General features: G+C 27.4%; 1 protein-coding gene across 6 annotated transcripts in view; it reads left to right on the forward strand.

Annotated features, from left to right (window-relative positions):
- Positions 1 to 1,714: 1,714 nt before the first annotated feature.
- The window catches only part of CtBP (C-terminal binding protein), a 44,408-nt gene continuing 21,908 nt past the window's right edge, over positions 1,715 to 24,214 (forward strand). For 3 of the 6 annotated variants that reach the window (XM_065515118.1, XM_065515124.1, XM_065515123.1), the window contains exon 1: positions 1,715 to 1,839. The gene's annotated coding sequence lies outside the window, so the exon portion shown is untranslated. Of the gene's footprint in view, positions 1,840 to 1,961; positions 2,229 to 2,349; positions 2,579 to 24,214 lie in introns of those variants that run through there. The other 3 variants (XM_065515119.1, XM_065515122.1, XM_065515120.1) reach the window with 3 other exon arrangements.

The raw sequence follows: 24,214 nt of genomic DNA on the forward strand, positions 1-24,214 counted from the left end.
GTTGTTTTTGTAAAACTGACATCACCTTTAATGAATTCGCCTTGGTTCTGCTCATTTCAGCGTTCACGACATGGGCAGCGCTGTGGCATCGGCTCAAGGCTCCATTAGTCTTTGCGTTCTTTAACGTTCTGTTCTGTACCGTTCTGTAAGCTGTTATTTTGTAGTTAGTTTTTTCATAAGAACGTATCAGATGTTTTTGAAATAAGAACAAAAATACCAACATGGTGATTTTGTTATTTTTTGTGTTTAGACCGTCAACATATTATTGCGAACATTTTTATAAATACATATATTGGTTGCTAATGAATTCATTTGAAAGATTTAATTTAAATAATTTAATTTACATACATCAGTACAAATTTATGTATATCTTATAAAATTTTCAATATTTTTTTTAAATTTTATTTATTTTATTCTTTTGTAAATAATAAATATTTCCATTTCAAAAAATGTTGGCACCACTGCCTTCATATTAGCATTTTTGTCTATATATGATATCAGCAGTTTTAGCTGTGACTTAACGTTGCGGACAAAATTCAGTTTTCAGCAGATTCATCCGTGACAGAATGGCAACGTTACAGAAAAACTAACGACACACACAACTTCCCATAAGATTTTTTTTTTAATTCAAAATTGATGGCAGGGGTACGTAACCAAAATGCCAGGGTATCCCACACGATTTAAGTAAGTCCCTAGTTGACCTATATCTTTATATAGGAAGCTGGAACGCTTAAAAGACTTCACGATATGAGTTTTAATTGGTACTCCACCAGTAACAAAGAGTTTTAATGGTCTCCACCAGGGTTTATCAAATTAAAAGACATGCGGTTGGTGCAAACGACGTAAAACAGGAACCGTTATACAAAGCCTTACATCACACACGTTTCAGAGTAAGACGCAAAATAATTAAATGATGCGCGAGTTGTTAATCAACCCAGGCGACGTTCCCATAAGATATAAACAAAACAGCTGATTCCTTACGGAACGGAACGTACAAACTAATTAGGCCTTCAGTAGATCAAAAAGGTGTTGCCATATTTTCGTTGAAAAAAGTTATCATAATGTAGGGTAACCAGGCAAAAAAATTACACCAAAGAAAAAAACTGTACAATTAATAAAAAAGTACATTTGTGTTTTTATTGAAAGTGACATTAAATAGCATAACATATTTATAACAAATTAATAACTTAAAATTAGTAAGGTTATTAATTGTGTTTGAAAACAAAGTTAATTTGAACATATTAATATTATTAATACCGAATATCACTTGTATCAATACTTGTCAAACATAAAATTTTTTGCCACTCCAATTTTATTTCTTGTTTGCTAAATTCGTTTTAAATAAGAGTTTAGAGGTTATCATAGCTGAAGCAATCTATAGTACTATATAGTACTACTACTAAATTTGAAAAAAGTCCACAAGTATTATTAGAGGAATAATAAAATCAAAGAATATAACTATTATAGTATTATATAGTATTATAATAAAACCAAAGAATATAACTATTATAGTTGAAATCTCTTGGTAAATTACATTTTTGAAGAAATTTTAAATTTTGTGGAAAATTCGTAAAAACAAATACAAAATACAACTCTGTTTTTAGACATAGTGTTGCCAGTTGGCAGGATGTGTCCTAAATACAACTCTGCAAGTTCTAAAAACTATTCGTTACTTTTTGTACTAAATAACAATTCGTCGTTAGTCACATTTTACTTGTTAGTTGCTTCTTGTACATTGCAGTAATCGGACATTTTTGTTTCATATTGACGCCGCACTTTTTAATATTTTACGGGTATATCAAACGCAAGAAATTTATTGAAAATCTTACAAAATTTATGGTAAATTTTATATTGATCATATACGTTTTTGCACAATTTAAAAAGAATTAAAAAAATAATTGTTTTGAATGTGGTATAAAAGTGAAGAAATTGTGGGTGAAAAAACAAAAAAAAAATGAAAGAAAAAATCATTCGTTAATGGTGGAAAACGAATGAAAAAAATGAGATGATAAACACGACGAGTATCAAATATTGAAAGTGGCGAATTGGTTGCAATCGGCGTCATTAATGTACTAAAACAGAAAAAAGTGGCCGTGTGTTCGTTGATTTCTTTTAACATTTTCCGCCATTTTGAAAAGTACGAGTGTTAAATTGGAATTTTTATGGACGCGTTGCTTGAATAAAAAAAGTAAAAACTCGTGAAAATATATAAAATAAATTTAATTCATGTAATAAAAGTTATTAAAATTGTTATAAATGTGTAGAATTAACAAAGTATAGTGAATTGCATGTGTTTTTTATTAAAAAAACATAAAATTTATCAAGTAAAGACAAACAGCATTGTTAAATTTCTTCCTTTTTAATGTTTATTGGTCAAAAAGTAGCCGCCGCGCGACAAAGAAAAAACTCGTAAGAAAAGAGACCAACCACATTTCTAGTGAAAAGTGAAGAAATTAATAAAAAGAAAATAAATTAACAATAAAAAATATTTGAATATAGTTTTGAAAGATATTTAATGCAATATTTTGTTGTATTTTCAATATTGTGAAAGTTTTTTTATGAAGAGAGTGTGTGTGTGGTGAGTGTTATGATGACGAAAATATATGAAAAAAAGTACAGCATTTCACAAAGAAAATAGATAAGAATTGTAAAAAATATTTAAAAATGTTAACTATTGTTACTAATAATAATTTCATTTCATTAGCTGTCAATGAATTAAGACATAATATTTCTTTATACATAATTTTCTGTGCATTCACATTTCTTTTTTACAATTTATTTTTTTGCGTTTGTCAGCCAATTCGCCGTGTAGCTATTACTCGTTACAAAATTTTGCACACACACAAAAACAATATAACAACACACATTGCTTTTATTGATAACAACGAGTATAAGGCGAATATATTAATCGGGAAAACAGCTGATTATAGAAATTCTACTGTGAAATGTCAAACTCCATATATAAAAAATGAATGAATTTGCTTGAATTCGCCCCTGCTGTCACCTTGTTAAATTCGCCTTGAATGTTGCTGAGCCATTTTGCTCGTTGAGCATAAACTGACACACACACACACCCGTATATTCTTATGATACTGATGGTGTTTAAAGACCCCCAAAATCAGTTTAAAAAACAATACAAAAAATAGCTTCGCTGCCGTAAGCAGTTTGATGAGCCAACAACAACAACTGACATCTTTCTTCCACAACAAATATGGCTGTCATTGTACATATTATGTTGCAACACATAATTTTTACTTTTCCACTGTACGAATTTAGCGATTTTCTTATAAAATCTAGTGATTTTGAAAGCAATTAATATTATACTGAAGTATTTATATTCCGGTGATATTTAAGTGGTGTATGAAAACTGGCCTTTCTTAAAAATATATATTGTATGCATTTCCAAGTGAAGAAGAAATTTGGGGATTTATATTTATTCGATTCGTCAAGAAAATCATTCGAATTTGTATGATTTATACACGAATCAAATAACACAATAACCTCCTGACTTCGTTAGGCTTTAAAGCGCCAATATAATTATAAGAAAAATTCGATTTTAATATGTAACTTTTGTAAATACCTAAATCATACAACCGAATTTTATAAGGATCTATCCATAATTAATGATACCTCCCATTTAAAGTGAATAAATATTGAGTATGTATGTGGTTTCTGTATTATCATTGTTTGACACATTGCATTGCGCGGTATTTTCTTTCCTGTTTGTAATTGTACTTGTCTGTTTTCTTTTTGTTTTATTTTTCGCTTGAGAAAAATTTACCCAAATGTATATTTATTTGTTGTGTTGTTTATGTGGTGCAGGTTTTTGTTGTTGTTGTTGATTTTTTACATTGTACATTAAAGCACATGTTTTTAATGCATTCATTATTTGACTTTTCTTTTTAAATCAATTATTTGTATGTTGTTGCAATTTGTTCGCGTACTATGGTGCTACCTTGACTTGGTTTCCATTGCGAATATAAAAAATTATTTCTTTCATCGTATAAATATAAAACAAAATTCTTTTGTTTATTTTAATTTCTGTGGCGGTTTGTGCTTCAATACTATTTGAGTTTTTTTGTTCGATTGTATTTATTTTTAATAGCTTTTTATTTATAGTCTCAGTCGGTTGTTCCTTCGTTTGATTTTTGTTTTCTATTGTTGTTAAATGAAATGGTTTCAAAAATCTATTTATAGAAAATCAGATTGAAATATTCATTCTTGTACAAAGAAAAATGTTTCATGTTTGTTAAATGAAAATGATTTGTTTTTAAAATTATGAAATAGTTACCTATTTGTTTAATAAATTTAGATTTTTATTAAACAAATTAGAAAAAAATAAATTAAAAACCGAAAAATAAATAAATATTTGTTTCAAGTTTGTATTTTTGAAGGCGTATTCAATAAGATGATAGTGTGAAGTGTGAAACAAATACAGGATATTGGTTATTTTAAAATGGGAAAATCTAATGTCTTAAATAGAAATATAAAAAAAATAATTAAGGAAAATATTAAAACATGTTTGCTTCACAGGATTTCTACAATGCCTATTTTTTTTTTTCAATTTGTAGGCTTCAAAACCGATTCCAATAATTGCGACATTGTCGTATTTTATCGAACAATTTTATAAAGAATATTTAATAATATTTTATCTTTACAAATACATTTGGCACATTTTCCTGATTTAGAGTAGATCAAAAGCTCTTTTGGGAATCAATTTAATTGTCAATTAAATAATTATTTAGATTAATATGATTTTTTTGGCCTTTAAATGGTTCTTTGTATGTAAAACTATATGTGCAATTAAATTTATCTAGTAAATTGTACAAAGAAAAACTTAATAATGCATATAAAATAAAATCATTTTCTTTTAGATGAAAACGTAGTAGGTATTCGAAATAGGTTTGTTAGAAAATACAATGAGATTTTTAAATACTATACCAAATTTCAACATTTTGAGAAATGCGTGTTCAATATAAGTGTAAAAAGAAATAAAGAAATCTGAACAATTTTATTTTTTATTTACATTTTTCGATAGTATACCTACTTGTAGCACAATCTTTGGTGCAAAAGATAAGTTTGATCAATTAGTTGTTTCGAATATATTAGCAATAAACATGGTATGCCGAATGAGACATAAAATAGAACTAGTATTCGACTGCATCTAGAAAAATGCAAAAATACCTAAATACCTATTTAGCGTAAATTATAATTAATAATGTAGCCATCATTTGAGGGTAGTCCTGTTGTTTGTATTAGTTTTGTTTTACAGCCTTTAGCATGATTTGTCACGCTACATATTTTTCCGTCATGTTTAGTTGAATTTACCAATTCAACTCAAAATTTCATTAATTAACTTTGTAAGTATTTATTATATTATTTTATATATAAGATAATGCATAGAATTAATTAATTATAGGAGATATTTACTATTATAATGTTTATAATGACTTTAAAGTCCTGTAACTCCTAAACTAAAAGAGAACAGACAAAAATATTAAAATTTGTATGCTTATCAAATGAAAAATCGAGCATTGTTCGGCTCCTTTTATTTATTTTTTAATTTGGTTGATAGAAAGATTTTATAAAATTAGTGGAGTCATGAAATTAATATATAAACATATAAAATACTAAACAGAAAATGTCATTAAAAGTAGCTAAGTGCAAGAAAAATTATATTTTTAGTTTTCAGTCCAATAACAACTCAGATTAGCTGAAAAAAAACTTTTTACTTAATAGGTATAAAATTTTAATACCTAGGTATAATGTTAGAAAAAGTTGTTTATGAACATTTTTATTTTAAGTCACGGTAGACCTTTCTCTGGAAATTCCCATATGTATGTACCTATTTTTATTTCATCTATTAATATTACTTGAATTTAAATAATATGAAATTATTTTAAAAAAGAAATATTCAGTAAATTTCAATAAATTGTCATTTCATTTTTAATATTAGGTTAACTCTTTATAACTTTTCAATAGGTAAATAAATACCTACCTACATTTTTATAATCCCAGCATTAGATTTATTAAACCTAAACATTGTTATACACTTATTCATATCTACATTAAATATACGTTATAAACGTATATTTGTTTAGTATGACGTCTACCTTTATATTTATATATACACATGTAGTATGTACCACTTTAAGAAAAAAGTAAGTAAAAAGAAAATCAGTTTAAAGAAAACAAAAATGCTGAAAAAAAACAAAACAAAATTACGACATAAAACTTTTTTTGAACAAGTTTTACTCATATTAAATTCTACCTCTCTTGTTCTCTTTTTATCGCCTCATTCCTTTTTCCTTCAACTGTATGAGACATACATACTTATAAAGCAAAATTACATTACAAACCATATATACATACATACAACTTACAAACTATGTATGTACTAAATGTATATATGTATGAATGTTTGAACGGCTTGTTTTTTTATATGTATGCAGCTGTTTTGTCATTTTACAAACAAACATACATTTTTCTGTACTATAAAAAGTTAAAGTAACAAACTAATGAAAGAAAAAAGCAGTTTTACTTTCTTTTTTGTTTGTTTTTCCGTGTTAAAAAAGTTAAAACAGAATTTTTTCATTTAAACTTTTTGGTTTATGAAGAAAAAAGTTTGTGTGTATAAATATACTTTTATATATATGTATGTATATGTATTTGTGTTTTTTTTTTGTGTACTCATAAGGCAAAAGAAAAAACATATTTTTTGCTGACATTTTTTTTGTACGAATTTAAAAATTGTAATTGTGTAAGCTGTTTTTTTCTTCGCAAAAGAAAAAAATACAGTTTATCCAACTTCACAATTACTCACACTTTTGATATTGTAGGTAGGTGGGTAAATTGTGTAGCATTAAGTTTATTTAAATTTGTTTTTTTTTGAAATATAAGACTTTTGCAATCGAAAAACTAAATTTCCCGGAATAGGTATAAAGTAAAATTTGCCAAATCTGATTAAGGATATTAATAAAGAAATCACGTTTCTATAGAGCATACTTTGGTTTCGTAAAATAACAATTTATTATTTATTAAAGTATGTACGACCAAATATTCGGTTTCGGAGTAGGAAAAATATCGGCCTAATATGTACCAGCATTCCGTCGAAATTTGTCTGAATACCAAAACCTTTGTAAACGGACAAACATAGATCCTGATATTCTGTTGCTAAAATCCATGGATATGATATAATCGAATCATTTAATTGCAACAAATTACAAAATATCAGTCTTATCTGTGCAGATAGGTATTTCAGAGGATAAATAAATCCTGAAACCTTCTTAATTCGTTAATATATTCAAGTAAAAATTCCGATATTTAAAAAACACTGTAAAAATTTCAAAAGCAAACTTTTTTCAAAACATTTTTTTTTAATTGTTATTTTGGCCTCTATGGCTTTATATTATATGTTTTGAAATAAATAAATAAAATAAATAATTAGAACTAGGTAGTTAATCCCATTTTCAATTAATTTTTCTTTCCTGAATTCCAAATTAAAAATCTCAAAACGCGACATGCGTGACATATTATACCGTCATCTTTGTAATGCCGATTGGTATCAAGTATATTGGACTAAAAATTTCATAAACTACAAACATCTTTGTATTTGTAATCACAATACATACTATGGACGTCAAAAGTGAGTTAATGCCAGTGAAATATATTATTCCTAATTTTCGGCATAATCTCTTAAATTTTAATTGAATTTCATTATCTTAAACAAATAATTCACTGGTTTTTAGTCACTTTTGAGGCTGTGTGTACATGTAAAGTGAGTAGAAAATTATTAGATGCAGTAACTGTTTTTTTAGTTAAAGCCACTAAATTTTAACGGTTAATGTTTGCTCATTATTTACTTTCATTCTAATTATTTTTGTCTTACAGTTTCCTGGACTATTGACAACTTAGATTACATGTCTGAAAAGGTGTGAGTAAGTAGACAAATGTCATCAGTGTAGTCAAGGTCCTTCAGTCTGCCTTGGAGTGATTCCCCTTCTATCAGATGTTGCATTATTCATTACTACGTCAAGTACGCAGTTAAAAAGTATGGGGGATTATCCCGTTGTTTTTCGAGAATAATACGAAGATTCTGATTTACGGTGATAAAAGCCTTCTCAAAGTCTATACACAATAGGTACAAAGGTGATCTTCATTCTACAGACTGTTGTATGATCACTCTTAGGCGGTTAATATGATCGACTCAGGATTTGTGATCACAAAACCGGCTTGTTCCTTCCTAAGCACAGGCAGAAGCGAAGTTCAAATTCTTTTATTCATTTTGTGTGCAATCACCTTTTTGATCATACTCAAATGCGTAATGCCTCTCCAATTTCCCTTTTTTTGGTAAATTTATGATGACACCTTCATAAATTTCCGTACGCCAGAATTGATTTATAATTGGCGTGCGTAAATGGACACTCGTTATTGCGTCAATTTTTAACAGTTCTGGCTCTATACAAGGCGATTTGTTGTTTTTAAGTGATTTTATTGCTTCGCAAATTTTAATAATATTGGGGCAATCGATGGAGATATTTGTGTTTAATTTATTTGTAATATGAAATATAAATTTAATTTGTATAATTTGTTGTTGATAGAAAATTTTCTCATGATAACAACTCAAATTACCTAAAAAATACATTATAAAATTTAATTTTTTTTAACAAAAAAGGTTAATGAGCTTATCACGTTCTAAATTTTATTCGCAATTCTAAATTGTACCACGAGTAGTGAGTGCTTGCTTCAACATTCCGCCAACAACCCACCATACGTACGAATACTAAATATGTTTGTTGTTATTATTGTTTTGTATGTCTCGTGTATATTATTGCTCTAGTATATTATGGGCATAATATTTGTTGTTCAGTTTTTTTGTATGTACGAGTCTGTATGTGTAGAAGATACAATCAACACAACAACCATTCCATTCTACTATTTGTTCAAAAAAAAAAACTGGTTTTTATTTTTTCTTTATTCGTTTATGTTTCATGCTACTGACTGCCAAAGCTTTGCCGGTTTTTATTTATACTTTTGTTTTTGTTGTTGTAGATTTTTTTCGTACTTTTATTTTTTGCTTTAATAGGTTTTTATTGTAACTTTTTTATTACAGTTTGCTGGTTTCTTAAATTTATTTTTCTTTCTTTTTTTGTATTGCTGCCGCCGTTGTTATTCATCGTTGTCATTGGGGTTTAAAAATAAAAAAAATATTTTTTTTCTTCATACTTTTTCGTGCATTTTAATGTACAGCATTTCTTAAAGTTTGGTTATATTTAAAAGTCAACCTAGCAAAAAGCGAGTTTTTATACATACATACATACAAATTTTCTCTACTGAATTTTTTGTGTTTTTTTTTTTTATTATTGTTACTGTTACTCTAAAATTGAGAAAACATTTTATTTGACCACAATTGTTTTTTTATTTTGTTTTGTAATTTATTTATGTACATATGTATTTTTTGTGTGTATACCTATATATACCTTTGTTTGTGTATTGTGTGAGTTTGAATTTATGTATGAACGTAGGCAGGCGCCACTTAAATTTATTTAATACATTTTTTTTTTGAAGTTGCTTTTATTTATGCCAAACAAATTTTAAAATTTGTGTGTTATATTGTTGCTGTTATTTTGTGAGCTACAGCCATAAAAGTGATAAATTATATTTTCATTTTAAACAGGTATAAATAATAAAGATTTTAGGTCTCAGGTGATTAAGTATCATATTTTTATTGGATTTTTATGTATTTTATTCGTATGTACAGACTTTTAATAGTGATCGGCGCAGTTTGTGCTAAAACTTTTTTGATACGTTCCACATTTTAGTTAACTTCCCAGAATTTTTCAAGATTTTACTAAATCCTGAATTTTTGTATAAGTTCCAGATAATTCCAAGATTTAATATAATTTGTTATACCTACTCCAAAATAACTTAAAAACTTAAATCCGGCACAGGTACTTAAATATAATACGAATCGAGCTTCAAATCCGAAATCAAATATTTATATGCATTTGTCATATAGTATGTATTTGTATAGCGTGAAAATTTATTCAATCATATCATTCAAAAATTAACTTTTCCACAAACTTTGCTACCGGTTGGTTGTTCATTCATTCGAACAAAAGGACGTATAGTTCAAAATGTGTCCAGAAAATAAAATAATATAATGGACTGCTGCTTGTGGAGTTCAACTAAAGAAACATTCAAGGATTTGTATGTATCATTTTAAGAATTCGGACTACATTGAACTACATCAAGAATCAAAACATGCACGTCTGATGCCAAATGCAGTGCCTTCTCTTGAACCAATTAATGGAATGACTGATTTTCTTGCTTATGCAGATGGAATATCCACCAAAGAAGAAAAAGTGATTCAAACTTTTAATGTGTTTTTTTGTAGTTTCTCATCCTATTTTTTTCAATTTTGCTTTTCATATTTCAGTTGTTTGACTTTACAAGGCATACAATTGACAACTCTCCCTAATGAATCTTTCTACCTTCTAAAATTATTGTATCATGGGTTTTCATAGAAAAAATTAAAATAACTATTGTTGAATTTGAAAAATAAATAATAAAGCGAAACTTTTTGTAAAAACTTACACAATTTTTTGGAATATACAGTATTGGCCATAACTAAAGCACCCCCTCAGTGCATTTTTTTCATATGGTATTTTTTTTGTATAAAAACAATGTTTTAAATATCTATTATGTATTATTTTCATTTGTGAATATGTTTATTATTGATAAACAAATACTTTCAAAGTTAACCTTTCTATAAGAGGTAACTTAAAATCAAAAACTATTTTAAGGTAGAAAATGAAACGGACAAAACTAAAGCACCCCTTCAAGGATATACTATAAAAAAAAATTAATTAATTTTTTGTTGCAAATCCTTTGTTTTCGATGGCACAAGAACATCTCTTAGCATAGAAGATATTATATTTTTATGGCGTTTTTCGATATTCCTTCCCAGGCTATTTTAACGGCATGAAATATATAGTGAAAATTGCCGATCCTTATTTCAGCAATTTTCACGATATATTTTCATATTAATAATGTGCCACAAGTTCTCAACAGGATTAAGATCGGTAGATTGACCAGGCCAATGAAGAACTTGAATCTTATTGCTCTGAAGCCAAGTCTTACAATCTTTGGAGGTGTGCTTATGATCGTTATCCTGTTGGAAGCTCCCTATAAGTGGCATCTCTTCACTGGCATAAGGCAACATTACATCTTTCAATACATCACAATACATGAACCGATCCATAATCTCATAAATTTTATGATTTGGCCCAAATCCTTGACCAGAAAAGCAACCCCAGACCATTACATTGCCTCCTCCATGTTTAATTGTTCCTTTGCAATACTTAGGATTCAGTCTTTCTCATTTTGGTCTGCGTACACGCCTTATTCCAGCGGAACTTTTTAAGATGTATTTGGATTCGTCAGGGAACAGTACTGTCTTCCCTTTTTGGGCCATTCCAGTCGATGTGGGCTTTGGTAAACTTCAGTCTAGCTCTCTTGTTCTTAGCTAATGGAAATGGTTTTTTTGCTGGTCGTCAGCTGAAAAAAAGTTCTTCTACTACTCTTCTACGGATTGTTCTTTCGCTAACGCATAATCTTAAACTTGTTCTTAATTGACTAGCGGATGCTGTACAATCTTTTTGTATTGCTCTTTTGATCAAGGAATCATCATATCGTGTGGTTTTACACGAACGACCTGCAGAATGCACCGGTGATATGCGGCCAGTCTTAAACGTTTTTGAAACAAACAGAAAATAACTGATCTGTTAATTGAATATTTTTTACTCAATTCATGTAGTGATAAGCCCGTCTTCCAGTCTTCAATAACTTTAATATTAAATTCACTGGAGTACTTGTTCCTTGTCATTGTTTTTTTTTTTAACAATAAACTGTATAAAACTTAAATTTTACACATTACGCCTTCCATTATTTTTATCTTTTGGAATTTTTAAATGCATTCATTGTGATTTCCGATAACTCACATTGCAAATATGCAGTACCGAGTCAAATTTTTAAACATCTTATAAGAGGGTGCTTTTGTTTTGTCCGTTGCGTTTTGAGTTTTTATATGATTTATCATTTTAAATTAATTTTTAATAAAATTATCTTTTACTACATGAATATTATATGAACATTAACAATATTAGTTAATAAAATATGTACAAAATACATCCCAAAAAAAACGTTTTTATCAAAAAAATTATGATTTGAAAAAATTCATTGAGGGGGTGCTTTAGTTATGGCCAATACTGTACATACATTTTATGTATACATATTATGAAAGCTTAATTCTTTGCCTATCCATAATTTTGAAATCGGTATAAAAATGTGTGAGTTAGAGGTACTAAAGTACTACGACTTACACTAAAACAGTTTTTTAAAATAACTTTGAGGGTGTTTCAAAATCTTGCATTTTTTTCTCACGACTCTTGAACATTTTCATAATATGTATAACTATATGTATCTATATATTTATTACATTGATATTTACATACCTACTTAAAAACTAAATAAAAAACACCTCTCGCAACATAACCCTCATTATATTATATATGTATGCACTATGTCCCTATCTGTGATGAATAAGTATTTTTTCTATACAAAATTTTTCAATTATAAATTAAATTCAATTAGATTTGCCCACAATCTTTAAATAAAGCGTAGAAAAAATAATAAATGAAAAGGCGGGAAAATAAAATCGAATTAAACTGCAACTTGAAAGAGAACTATTGGATACATACACTAACCAAAATGATAATAAAGGCAGTCTATGCAAGTAAATAATAAAAAAAAATGTATAAATACAATTTACTTATCGTCATCATAAATGTAAACGGGCGTAACTATACTTTTATTCTTTACAGGAGAAGACAAAAACGTTATAAAATCAATAATAATAAACTATTCTTGGCAATTTTTTGCGTTTGATTTTCATTAATAAAGTTGTAATTTTTGATCGCTGTTTTCTAAAAATTTGCGTGATAAAAAGAACCGTAATCAATCAAAAACTCGATTTTGTATTTTTGTGCAGTTACGTCCGTTTGCATTTAAGATGATTGAATTAAATACAACAATAATTGATTATTTACAATGTAAAATAATTGTAAATATTCAATTATGTTTTTAATTTAAATTTAATAATTTAATTGATTTCATCATTCATTAGAAAATATTCGGTGTAAAATATGCAGTTATAGGGGGTATCTCAATACAAATTATCGTGTTAGTAGACCTGTATTATAAACAAATTAAAACCCGTATTATTGCCATTATGTTCTCTAAATGAATATCCATAGTATTTTTAATGTTTGAAATTTGAAATTTCCATTTGTATTAAGTCGACCAACTAGAAATTTGATATAAACATTTTTCTGCTTTTGTCGCACAAAGTATTGCTCAAGTTGTGAGAAATAAACATCTCTTACATTATTTAAAAAATGTCTTTTATTCGAATAATTTTCTTAATTTTAAATATGTATGTGATCGAATTATTCGAATAAGTCAAAATACATATCTTATTCGAACTAAATAAAAATGGAATAATTTGGATACCCTTATAAATACTGACTATACATCAAATACTATTATTTGGTTCCATTTGTAAAGTTTATTTTAAACTTGTTGTTTTGCTCACAGGAGTTGTTAAACTAAATAATGAAGAGAATTTGTTAATAATGAAGTAAATTTATTATTAATTGATTTATGTTTTATACATTTATGCTACTTCAAAATTAATGTCTGTTGCATTGTGTGTAATTCTTGATTGGTCATTCGAAAAGACGTTATGACAGTGCTGCTGGTCGGTCAGTCAATTTGTATCTATTTGAATTCAGTTAGTGAGAGCCTCTTCACTTGACGCATGCCTAATACACTATTACTATAATAAATAATAAAAAAAAAAAACAACGAAACAAAAACATCATTCTCAAAGCCAGTATAACAACAAATATAATAATGCAAAGAGAAAAAATAAAAACAATATGTGTGTATTTTATAAATAACCGACTGAGTATGAATTTTTATGATGATTCTTTTATTTTAATGTCCATTTATCTGTATGTATGTTTGTCATTTAGTTTGTCTGCTGGTTGTGTAAATGTTTTTTTTTTATATTCTGTCAATTAGTCTGACTGGCTGACTGACTGAATGTTTGCTTGTTTTCCTGTTGTCTGTGCACACATACAAACAAACATACATTCAACGCGTATGTTTATTTGAATGTTTGTGTTTTGAAGATGACGAAGACTACAACAAACATACATTCATTCTACTTTCATTTGCACATTTCCATGTTATTCATTTATTATAACATTTTATCAATTTATTGAAATTGTACGAGTGCGACGACGATGACTACGTCGGCAGCAACTTTTCAGATGCATACTTACGATAAGAATGAATGAACAGTAGATATGAACTAAAATTCACGGAATCTTTGTGTATTTATTAAATATTTTAGTGTACGTATATATTTTTTTTGTATTTTCTATCTATGGATATTAGGGTGGGCCCATTTGTATGGACAAAAATTTGTCGACCTATCAAAAAAATCATTTTCGAAGTGACCAAATTTCAGAAACTTATTTTTAAGGTTTTTTTAGTAGATAATAAAAAAATGGCTGATTTAATTTTGTTTTTGTAAATATTTAAGGTAATATGTATTTAAAAAAATTAAATTAGCCGATTTTTTTTTATATCTACTAAAAAAAACTTAAAAACAAGAGTAAATCGGTCCTCCCTAATGGATGGATATACTTTATTTATTTTGAGTGGAAATTACTCGATTTCATATTGCAATTATGATTCTGTTCGTTTGCTTGCTAATTTAACTTTTTTTTCCAAAATTATAGTAAAAACTAGCGTTAGACAAATGTATGTTTTAGTTTTGAAAAAAAACGATATTCATATCAGTGTTGCCATTTTGACGCTTTTCAGGTATTTTATGACGTTTTTTTGGTTTCGTTACCCTTTTATTTTTACCAAATACCCTTTTTCCATATTTTGTGGCGCTTTTGGTGATTTTTCTTACAACCATGTGGTTTTGTAACAAATCAAATTTATAAAAGATATAGGCGCAAATTACCGCAGTCGAACACGATCGAACGATTTGAACGTGCGATTTTTTTTTATTTTTTGGTATTCTCTTATTCGATATCGAACAAAATGTATAGAAAATTATAATGATTGTGTTCGATAACGAACGAGTTTTTACTTCAACGCTAATAAGAGTTCGAAATTTATTTCGATTACGAGTGCGAAAATTTGCACACTGAGTATTTTATTAAAATCGTTTTGTGGCCCGGTGATGATGATGATTATGAAACAGATGTATTTGAAAATTAAATTGTTTTTCTATCGTTATTTTGCTTTTTATTCAATTGTTATTTTATTTTAAATTTTTGTTTACTCCTAAGTAAATAATAAAATAAATAATATACAGGGCAACCAAAAATATGCAATATCATATTTTTTGCTGTGCGTCGTATAAACATATGAGTTAGTTATTAATCCGTTTCAGACAATTTTAAGAATTTTGGCATCGATTTGTTAGTGCATATTTTTGCATATTTTGCTCTTTTCTGCATATTTTAGCATATTTTGCGTTTTATATCATATTTTTGCATATTCAACGCATAAATGCATATTTTTGTTGAATAATTTTTTTTTTTTCATTATTTTGTTTTCTTAATATAATTTTATTGTTTGCATTGTAATTTTTCATTTCTATATTTTAATATTTTGTTAAGGTCCAATGATAATTGGCATAACCTACTTAAAGAAAAAATTATAATATCTATAATCGACTTATCTTCATCGAATATTCGTTAACTTAAGGCAGCTTAGTTTCCATATATTTGAATTAAACCAATTTTTAGTAAAAAAATATATAAAAAATTAAGAGAAAGTTTCAAAATTGTATGTTATTAGGCATAAGGTAGCTTGAGCCAGTTATGGTTGGGCATTAAAAGTTTACCACTAATATAAAACTAAACAACTATTCAACAAATGTTCAGAATATTAAGATTCATCGAAAACTTCGCGTTCAAAAATTGTAACGAAGATATTAAGAAATCATTAAAAACAATATACATGGATATCGATAGTCGAAACAATGGATGAGCAAGGATCAAACATAGAAATTGTAACGGCATTCTGAGTCCCAATGATAAAACTGCAACAAAATGTTTTTTTTTTTAATTACCGCAGTCTTAAATAGAACAAATCATTCCACTATTGTAAGGCTTTTTGGTAATTCTATTTAAATTTTGGAAGACGAATTTATTTAGATGTACACGATGAATGTTCCATTGAAATTTTTAAATAAAAAATTACACATGCTCTCCATAGAGTTTTTGAAACATAATTCAAATGTTAAAAAAGTGGTTTTTACAGCTTTATGTAGAATAAAAAGGTATAGAGAAATTTATATGGAACATCCTCTCCCTACTGATCCTATAAATATTATGCTACTAATTACTAAAAATTTTTGAAAGTATTAGGCATTTTAAAATATGAGAAAAATCAATTAATTAAGATTGTCTAAGAAATTTCAAAACTTAAGTAAACTCATTGCTAAATATAATAAAATTAATTGAACCAAACTATTTTCATGTAGTGCTCAAGTCACCAAAATCGAAATTTGATGCTATAATAACCAATTTTAATTTATGAGCTCAATATTTATTTGATTTCTCATATATTTTATTAATAAAACTTTGAAATCAAACAATAACCAACTATTTTTAAGTGCATATTTTTATATTTTAACAGCATATTTTTCATTTTTAAGTGCATATTTTATGCGCATAAAACACTTTTTTTAGAGCATATTTTTGGTTGCCCTGATAATATAATTTAAAATTTTAAGCTGCTTTTTATACAAATTTTTTGTTAAAATTTTACTTTTTTCGTGGCGCGTATTTTTGGCGCCTTTTTTCGTATTTTTTTTAACCCTTTTTAATATACACTTGACTCTTTTCTTCATTTCTAAAATGGAAACACCTATTCATATGTATGTGATTTCGAAGTAAAGCCAACCTACAGTGTACAGTATCCCACAAGTAATATGATCTGTCAAAATTATGTATGTTTTTTACTACAAGAGTACAAATGGAATGGAATAAACATAATTTGTAATGGAACAATATTAGCTTAACAGAAAATACTGATGTAAATTTGTAAACGCAAAAAGCAAAAGACAAACGACTTATCACACATGTTGTTGGCAAATGGATCGACTAAAAGTCCAAAATTCATACACAATATTCATCTTTAATAATTTATTTAGTCTCCAAATTTTTCAACCTAATTTTTCTTTCACAAAAAAATGTTTTCAACAAGAATCATTTTAAATTTAAAATTGGAATATTTTCTGAATTCCTTTTTTTTCCAAATTTCTTAGCTTTGAAACATTAGTGAGCATTTTATATATTTATTTGTATCAAAGCCAACACCGTTATGCGAAAACAATTGTTTCTTTTAGTATAAACACAGGCTATCAGTTTGAAACTTTATATATAGGGGTTGACAATACAATGGAAACTTTTCCAAATATTCAATTGAAAGGTCAAATTCCAAAAAATATATACTTTTTTTTTACTTATATTGACAACAAATAATACGAACATATTTAATTCAATGCCGAAAATAGAAAACAAAAATAGGTTTTCAAGAAAGGCATACTTTTTCTTTTTATAGGACTATTGAAGGGAATCACCATGGAGCTTTTAGTGACTTTGTATTTTCTTGGATATTCTATGACAAATTCTATACGAACAGTATGACTTTTTCGAAATAAGATCTATTTCGCGGCGTTATAGCAACCAAGACAAGCTTCATTTTCCCTATTATGCTTTTAAATCGTTTTCTTATATATTCTTTTTTTGTTACTCTTCTTTCTAACCGAAGTTTAAAAGTTTCCATTATACATAACTGTGTTCTTGTCAAAATTCAATGCTTACAAATATTGAAATTTACTATATTTTAATAGAAAAGCTGGTGAAAAGTAAATTTTTTAAAACTAAAAGTAATGAATAAGTTTTCAAAAAAGTTTCCTTTGCATTGTCACTGCTATTTTTTTAGACCATAAGTGAACTGGATTACCAGGTTTTAACTCTTTGTGGTTTGGTGGTTAGTTTACTAACCACATTTTCTGTAGTATTTAAAACATAGTTTATTGGCATCTTGCTAAACAATTATATTTTTTGAAGAAAATTTAGTCAAAAATATTCGATTTCAAAAAAATAATAGAAAATACAATTTTTTATCATAGTTTTTTTTAATGCCAACCGCCACGGTGGTTAGTAAACTAACCACTTCACTCCACAAAAAACCTTGGAATGGGGTGGTTTTTTCATGTTTTGATAGATTTTTTCTTACTTTTTATAATAAACTAACCTTGATTAAAGTAAAAATGCAATTGTTTTGATTTTAAACTTATACACAACGTACAATGTTTTATAGAATAGTCAGCAGGTGCATACTAATCTATGACATGAGGCATTTATTTATACTTTCAAAGTTTATTTGACAGTAATGGCAAGAAATCTAAAAGTGTGCACCATTTATTTTGGCTATACTCCTTAGAATACATTTCAGGTGCCACTGTGTATATGCATTGCATAGATTTGAATACAAACTAACAACATTTTAGTATAATTTTGAAATATTTTACCACTAATTATGTTACCACCACTGTAATACATTCCTCTATTAATGATAGCAAAACTCTCACGTAAAAGCCATGTGTTTCCGTTCGAGACATGAGTAATGTTTCTGCTTCAAAGGCCAAAGGCAGAATTGAATTTATTACTTTTTTTAAAAAAAAAAATAAGCCTCTCAAAAATTTGTATACAAGTTTATGTTTTTGATCAAAATAAACCGTTTATTTTTAAAGGAGATTTTGTTTAAATGCTGCTCTTGGTTAAAAACAGGTTTTATACCTATATTAATGTATGATTGTTGGATTGACTGGTGGATGGTGTATAAAATGTACACATTGTTTTGTTTCGTTAATTTGTTTGTTCAAGTCGTGTGTTTGGAATTAAATTGTACCTTAAACTCTGGTTGTCTACAACAAAAATCACACACACCCAAGTACATATGTATGTACAATAACATATAGGAGTATATTGCCTGCCTATCCATAGAAATTTATTCGTGAATTTATAACTACAGAAAATTTCTTTTTTATTTTACATTAAAAAAATAAAATATTTTATTCAAGTGTTACAACGGACTGTATAGCATTTTGTATACTCTATTTAGAATGTAAAAATATATGATTACAAATAAATAAAATTAAAAAAAAAATGTGTGAAAAGCAACTAAGAAAATAATAGGTTAACAAAATTTCTAGATTTTCCCATCATACTTTTTTTGTGTAGATTTCTTCTGCATCAAAGTCCATGTCCATCACTATCAGTTTAAATTCATTAATAAAAATCCAACCAGTTTTAAAAGTAGACACCTTTACCGGCCATGTGTAGGGTATATAAATATGTATAATTTTTGTTTAAACATTTTTGTGCTAATAATTCAAATCAAAAAAAAAAAATTAAAAAAAAAAACTGATTGAGTATATCAAAAAAAGTAGTAAAACTGGAAAGATTTTTTATCAATTAATATTAATGCATGTTTGTACAAATTAAACCCATAAAAAAGTTTTCAGATATATTTAATTTAAATGGTATTTTTAAGTACTAAAGTACATAACTTTGTTACAGAAATAAATTTGTGTACGATGATTACACAAATCTACACACACACAATATTTGTTTGGCTTAAATTTATTTTCTCTACCATAAATTTATTTATGTCATTTAAGGGTGTGTTGTGTTAATTTAGATGGCATAGCCAAGGTTTATGAGAAATAGATAATGCAAAGATTATTTAATATTTTTTTTTGTTTGTAAACTTTCGTAAATTTTGTCTGGCTTTCTTATAGATGAATATTTTGATAAAAATATATTTGGGTTAATAATTTTCAGGACATTTTACATTCCCTTGAAATAAGAAAGGATTTCGAATAAAAAGTTTTCATACAAAATTTTTTTGGGTTGTTTTTGACACTCAGAGAAAACAGTGTAATAATTTGATTTCAAATGTGATGTTTGCTTTAAGTTTATGATTTTAATGTGATACATATTTATTTTTGCATTTATTTATTTTGTGTTTTTTTGTCGTGGTGTAAAAACGTTGATCCTCATTTCGGCAATTCTCACGATTTATTCTAATATTAACCATCTCTCACAAGTTCTCACAAGTATTGAGGTCGGGAGATTGAGCAGGCCAATAAAGAACTTGAATTTTATTGCTCTGTAGCCAAGTCTTACAAACTTTGAATATGTGCTTAAGATCTTTATCCTTTTGGAATCTGCCTATAATTGGAATCTCTTCACTGACATAAGGCAACATTACATCTTTCAATATATCACGGTACATGATCCGATCCATAATGCCATCAATTCTATGAATTGGCCCAATTCCTTGACCAGAAAAGCAAATCCAGACCATTACATTGCCTCCTCCATGTTTAATTGTTCATTTGCAATACTTAGGATTCAGTCTATCTCCTTTTGGTCTGCGTACACGCCTTATTCTATCTGAACTTTTTAAGTTTTATTTGGATTCGTCAGAGAACATTACTGTATTCCATTTTTGGACACTCCATTCGACTTGAGCTTTGGCAAAATCCTGTTTAGATTTCTTGTTCTCGGCTGTTATAAATGTTTTTTTTATACTGTTCGTCGGATTATTCTTGCTTCTACTGCTCTTCTACGCATTGTTCTTTCGCTAACGCATAATCTTAAACTTGTTTCTACTTGACAAACTTTGCTGTAGCATATTTTTGTATTCCTCTTTTGATCAATGAATCATCATATCGTGTGGTTTTACTGCTTCGGTGATATGCGACCATTCTGCAAAAACCTTGAAATGAGCCTGGAAATAACTGATCAATCTGTTAATTGAATATTTTTTACTCAATTCATGTCGTGATAAGCCCGTCTCCAGTCTTCAATAACTTTAATTTAAAATTGACTGGAGCACTTGTTCCTTCTGTTTTTATGTGATTTATCATATTAAATTAATTTTTCATAAAATTGTATTTTACTAAATGAATATTATATGAACATTACCAATATAAGTTAATAAAATGTATACAAAACACATCCCTAAAATACCTTTTTTATCCAAAAAAAATTATGATTTAAAAAAATCGATTGATTATTATCGATTGATTATCTCTGATACTGCATATACCCAGCAAAAACTTACATTGAAAAGTAATGAGTTAAAAATCTAATATAACTACTCTTCACCACTTATACGTTGGCATTTTAACACAGTGATGTCACTGGAAGCAAGTACTTACCACCATCGTTTAAAAATAGGGAGTTAAATAAGTCATTACCACGTTCGCTTACAAATAGAGGAATTTAAATAAGTAATCAACTAACATACAAAATATTATTTTTCATCTCATTCATATCACATTTGCATATTTTTTGAAAATATTTACAAGAAGGCATCAATTTGTATTAGATTTTAATCAACAAAAATTTAATCAATAAAACGTTAAAAGCTTTTTGTTATGAAATAATATCTGAATTTCGTAAATCAGCTCATAAATAAGTACTTATGTATCAGATTATATGGCAGCCATTACTAAAATACTTATATGTAATGCAGGTGGTATGAAGTAGTCATTGAAATGTAAGCTGCTCAGTAATTACAAGTCATTATCAAGTTTTTGCTGGGTATATATCTAGTTATTAATTTCTCGCCAATTCGTTTATTCGTTTACTATTTTTGGTATGCCCCTAATGTACATTTTTTAAAGAAATTTATGACAAATATTTTTTTTTATAAAATAAAAATATCCGATTTTTGAGAATGACTACAGAATTGTTTCAACTGTATTAAATGATGATGATTTGCAAATATATTAATTGTGTGTATAAAATAAAAAAATGCTAAAAATATCAATAAAATATAATTTAAAATTAAACAAACATACTTATTGATAAAAAAAAAAAAAAAAGTTTAAGTAAATCAAAAATGTGGAAATAATGTTAAAATTTATTAACAAACAACTAAACTATCTTCACATTATGGATCGATATTTTCTGTATGATTTAAATTTTTTAACACATTCTAGTGGCACATTTCTCTCTATAAATACGTGTGTATATTTCTTTAAATAAAGATGATAATACTATGACCAACATTTAAGCGTAGCATTTTCATACTGATAAGATTTTATTTTTATTATTTTTTGAAAATAGAATTGTGATACTTCTTAGAAATAAACGTCAAACTTGTATGAACGACTTTTGCACTTTTTTCACCATTATACATGCGCAAATAAATGGAATGAATACATTTTAGTGTGTACATTAGATATGCCCCTAAAAATAATGTAACGATTTCTTAAAAAAATTTAATATGTAATATGTTTTTAAAAATTGTAGTAAATCTAATCTTCTAGAGGAAATTTTCTTTCTAAAAAGTTATTATGTATGTTGACTCAAAAAAATAAAAAAACAAAAAACAGATTTTGTTAAATTTTGTATCCACTGTTTTACTAAAAACTATTAATTATTAAAGTATTGACAAACCAATGGAAACTTGGGTTTCATTTTTACAAAAATTGTTACTCAATCTCTTGTTTTTATATTACTGCTTCATAGCAGCGATACATTGAACCAATTATTTACTTTGCGCCATAACATGGTACAATTTTGAGTCCGTATTTTTCGGTTTACAAGTTCCCAGAGGTTTTTTGTGGAATCGAGATCAGGCCAATTCAAACCAAGTACCTCATTGGATTGTAACCACTCGTAGTGCTGGAATCTTCAAAAGCGCATATTTTCTTCAGCGTCTGGCTACGTGATATCGTTATACCGATATACCCTCCTCCTCACTATGGCGGTATAGGGTATAAAAATATGGGCACTATTTTTTTATCGAACGCAAACTTACATTGTTTTATGCGTTTTTTGGGCGATAAGATTTGAATAATATACTTACGTTAGAATTTTTATAACATATTCCGTCTGTCTATCAGTCAAATAAACATTCAGTCCCGCCAGTGAGCCAATTTGCTTGAGGGCAATGCTCATTTTAGCACCTAAATACTTGTTATTATATGATAATATTTTGACGACACACATGCATACGTAAATTTCGCTAGAATTTTTTGTTGTTGCCTGAAATAGAATAAAAATTTCATAAGCAGCTGTTTTTTGGTATTGTTGTTGTTGCTGTTATTCGTTTCGGTTTTGGTTTCGTAGTTATCGTAAAAAAAATCACACTGTTTTTTTTTACCGTATTTTGTTGTTGCATTTTAAATCTGGTATTAAATTACCATGTTTTTTCCACCTTTTGTTTTATTTCTCTCCACAACAGCCCCGCCGCAATACCATACGTGTATTGTACAAAGTTTTTTTTTTTTTTAATACATTATATTGTTGTCAATTGTATTGTCGTTTATTTGTTTATTGTGATATACGTACATATGTACATATTTTTGTGTCTACGTTTGTTTATACGCGAGAATATGTTTGTTTTATATTTATTTTATTTTTCAATTCTATCGCTGTTTCGCACATTATTTCAGCGCCAGTTGGCTAGCCAGCTCTATATTTCTCTTACTAATCATTGTTATTTGCTGTAGTTGCATTTTTTTATTATTAATTTTTTTTTAAATTTATATTGTTATTATTGCAACGTATTTGATTTTATTGCCGATTTAAACATTTGCTGATTAAACAGTTTAAATATCTCCCAAGCACAACTGTATGTTTATATGCACTACAAAAGTACAATTATGAGTTTAAAGAAGAAATAAAATTATATAATGTACCTATACATTAAAGCTTCCCTTAAAATATAAATAAGTCTTGGTGGGTGAGCTTATTTTTAGTATCTTAGGCTTGGTAACTTATCAAAATTTTAAACATAGTTTATTCATAATCAATGTTTAAATATATTTTTTTCATATAAAAAAAATATTTAAACATTGATTAACTATGTTTAAAATTTTGATAAGTTACCCGCCCAGTGAACTTAAAAATCATAATGGCTTTGATTTTTTGAATAGACATCCATCATTCAAAGGATATTGGAGTTTTTGATTTTGAATGTTATTAAATTTTAAAAAAAGGTCATAGTAATCTTCCCATCTCCCGAT

This window comes from Calliphora vicina, chromosome 1 (genome assembly GCF_958450345.1).
Source record: "Calliphora vicina chromosome 1, idCalVici1.1, whole genome shotgun sequence".
Lineage (NCBI taxonomy): Eukaryota > Metazoa > Arthropoda > Insecta > Diptera > Calliphoridae > Calliphora > Calliphora vicina.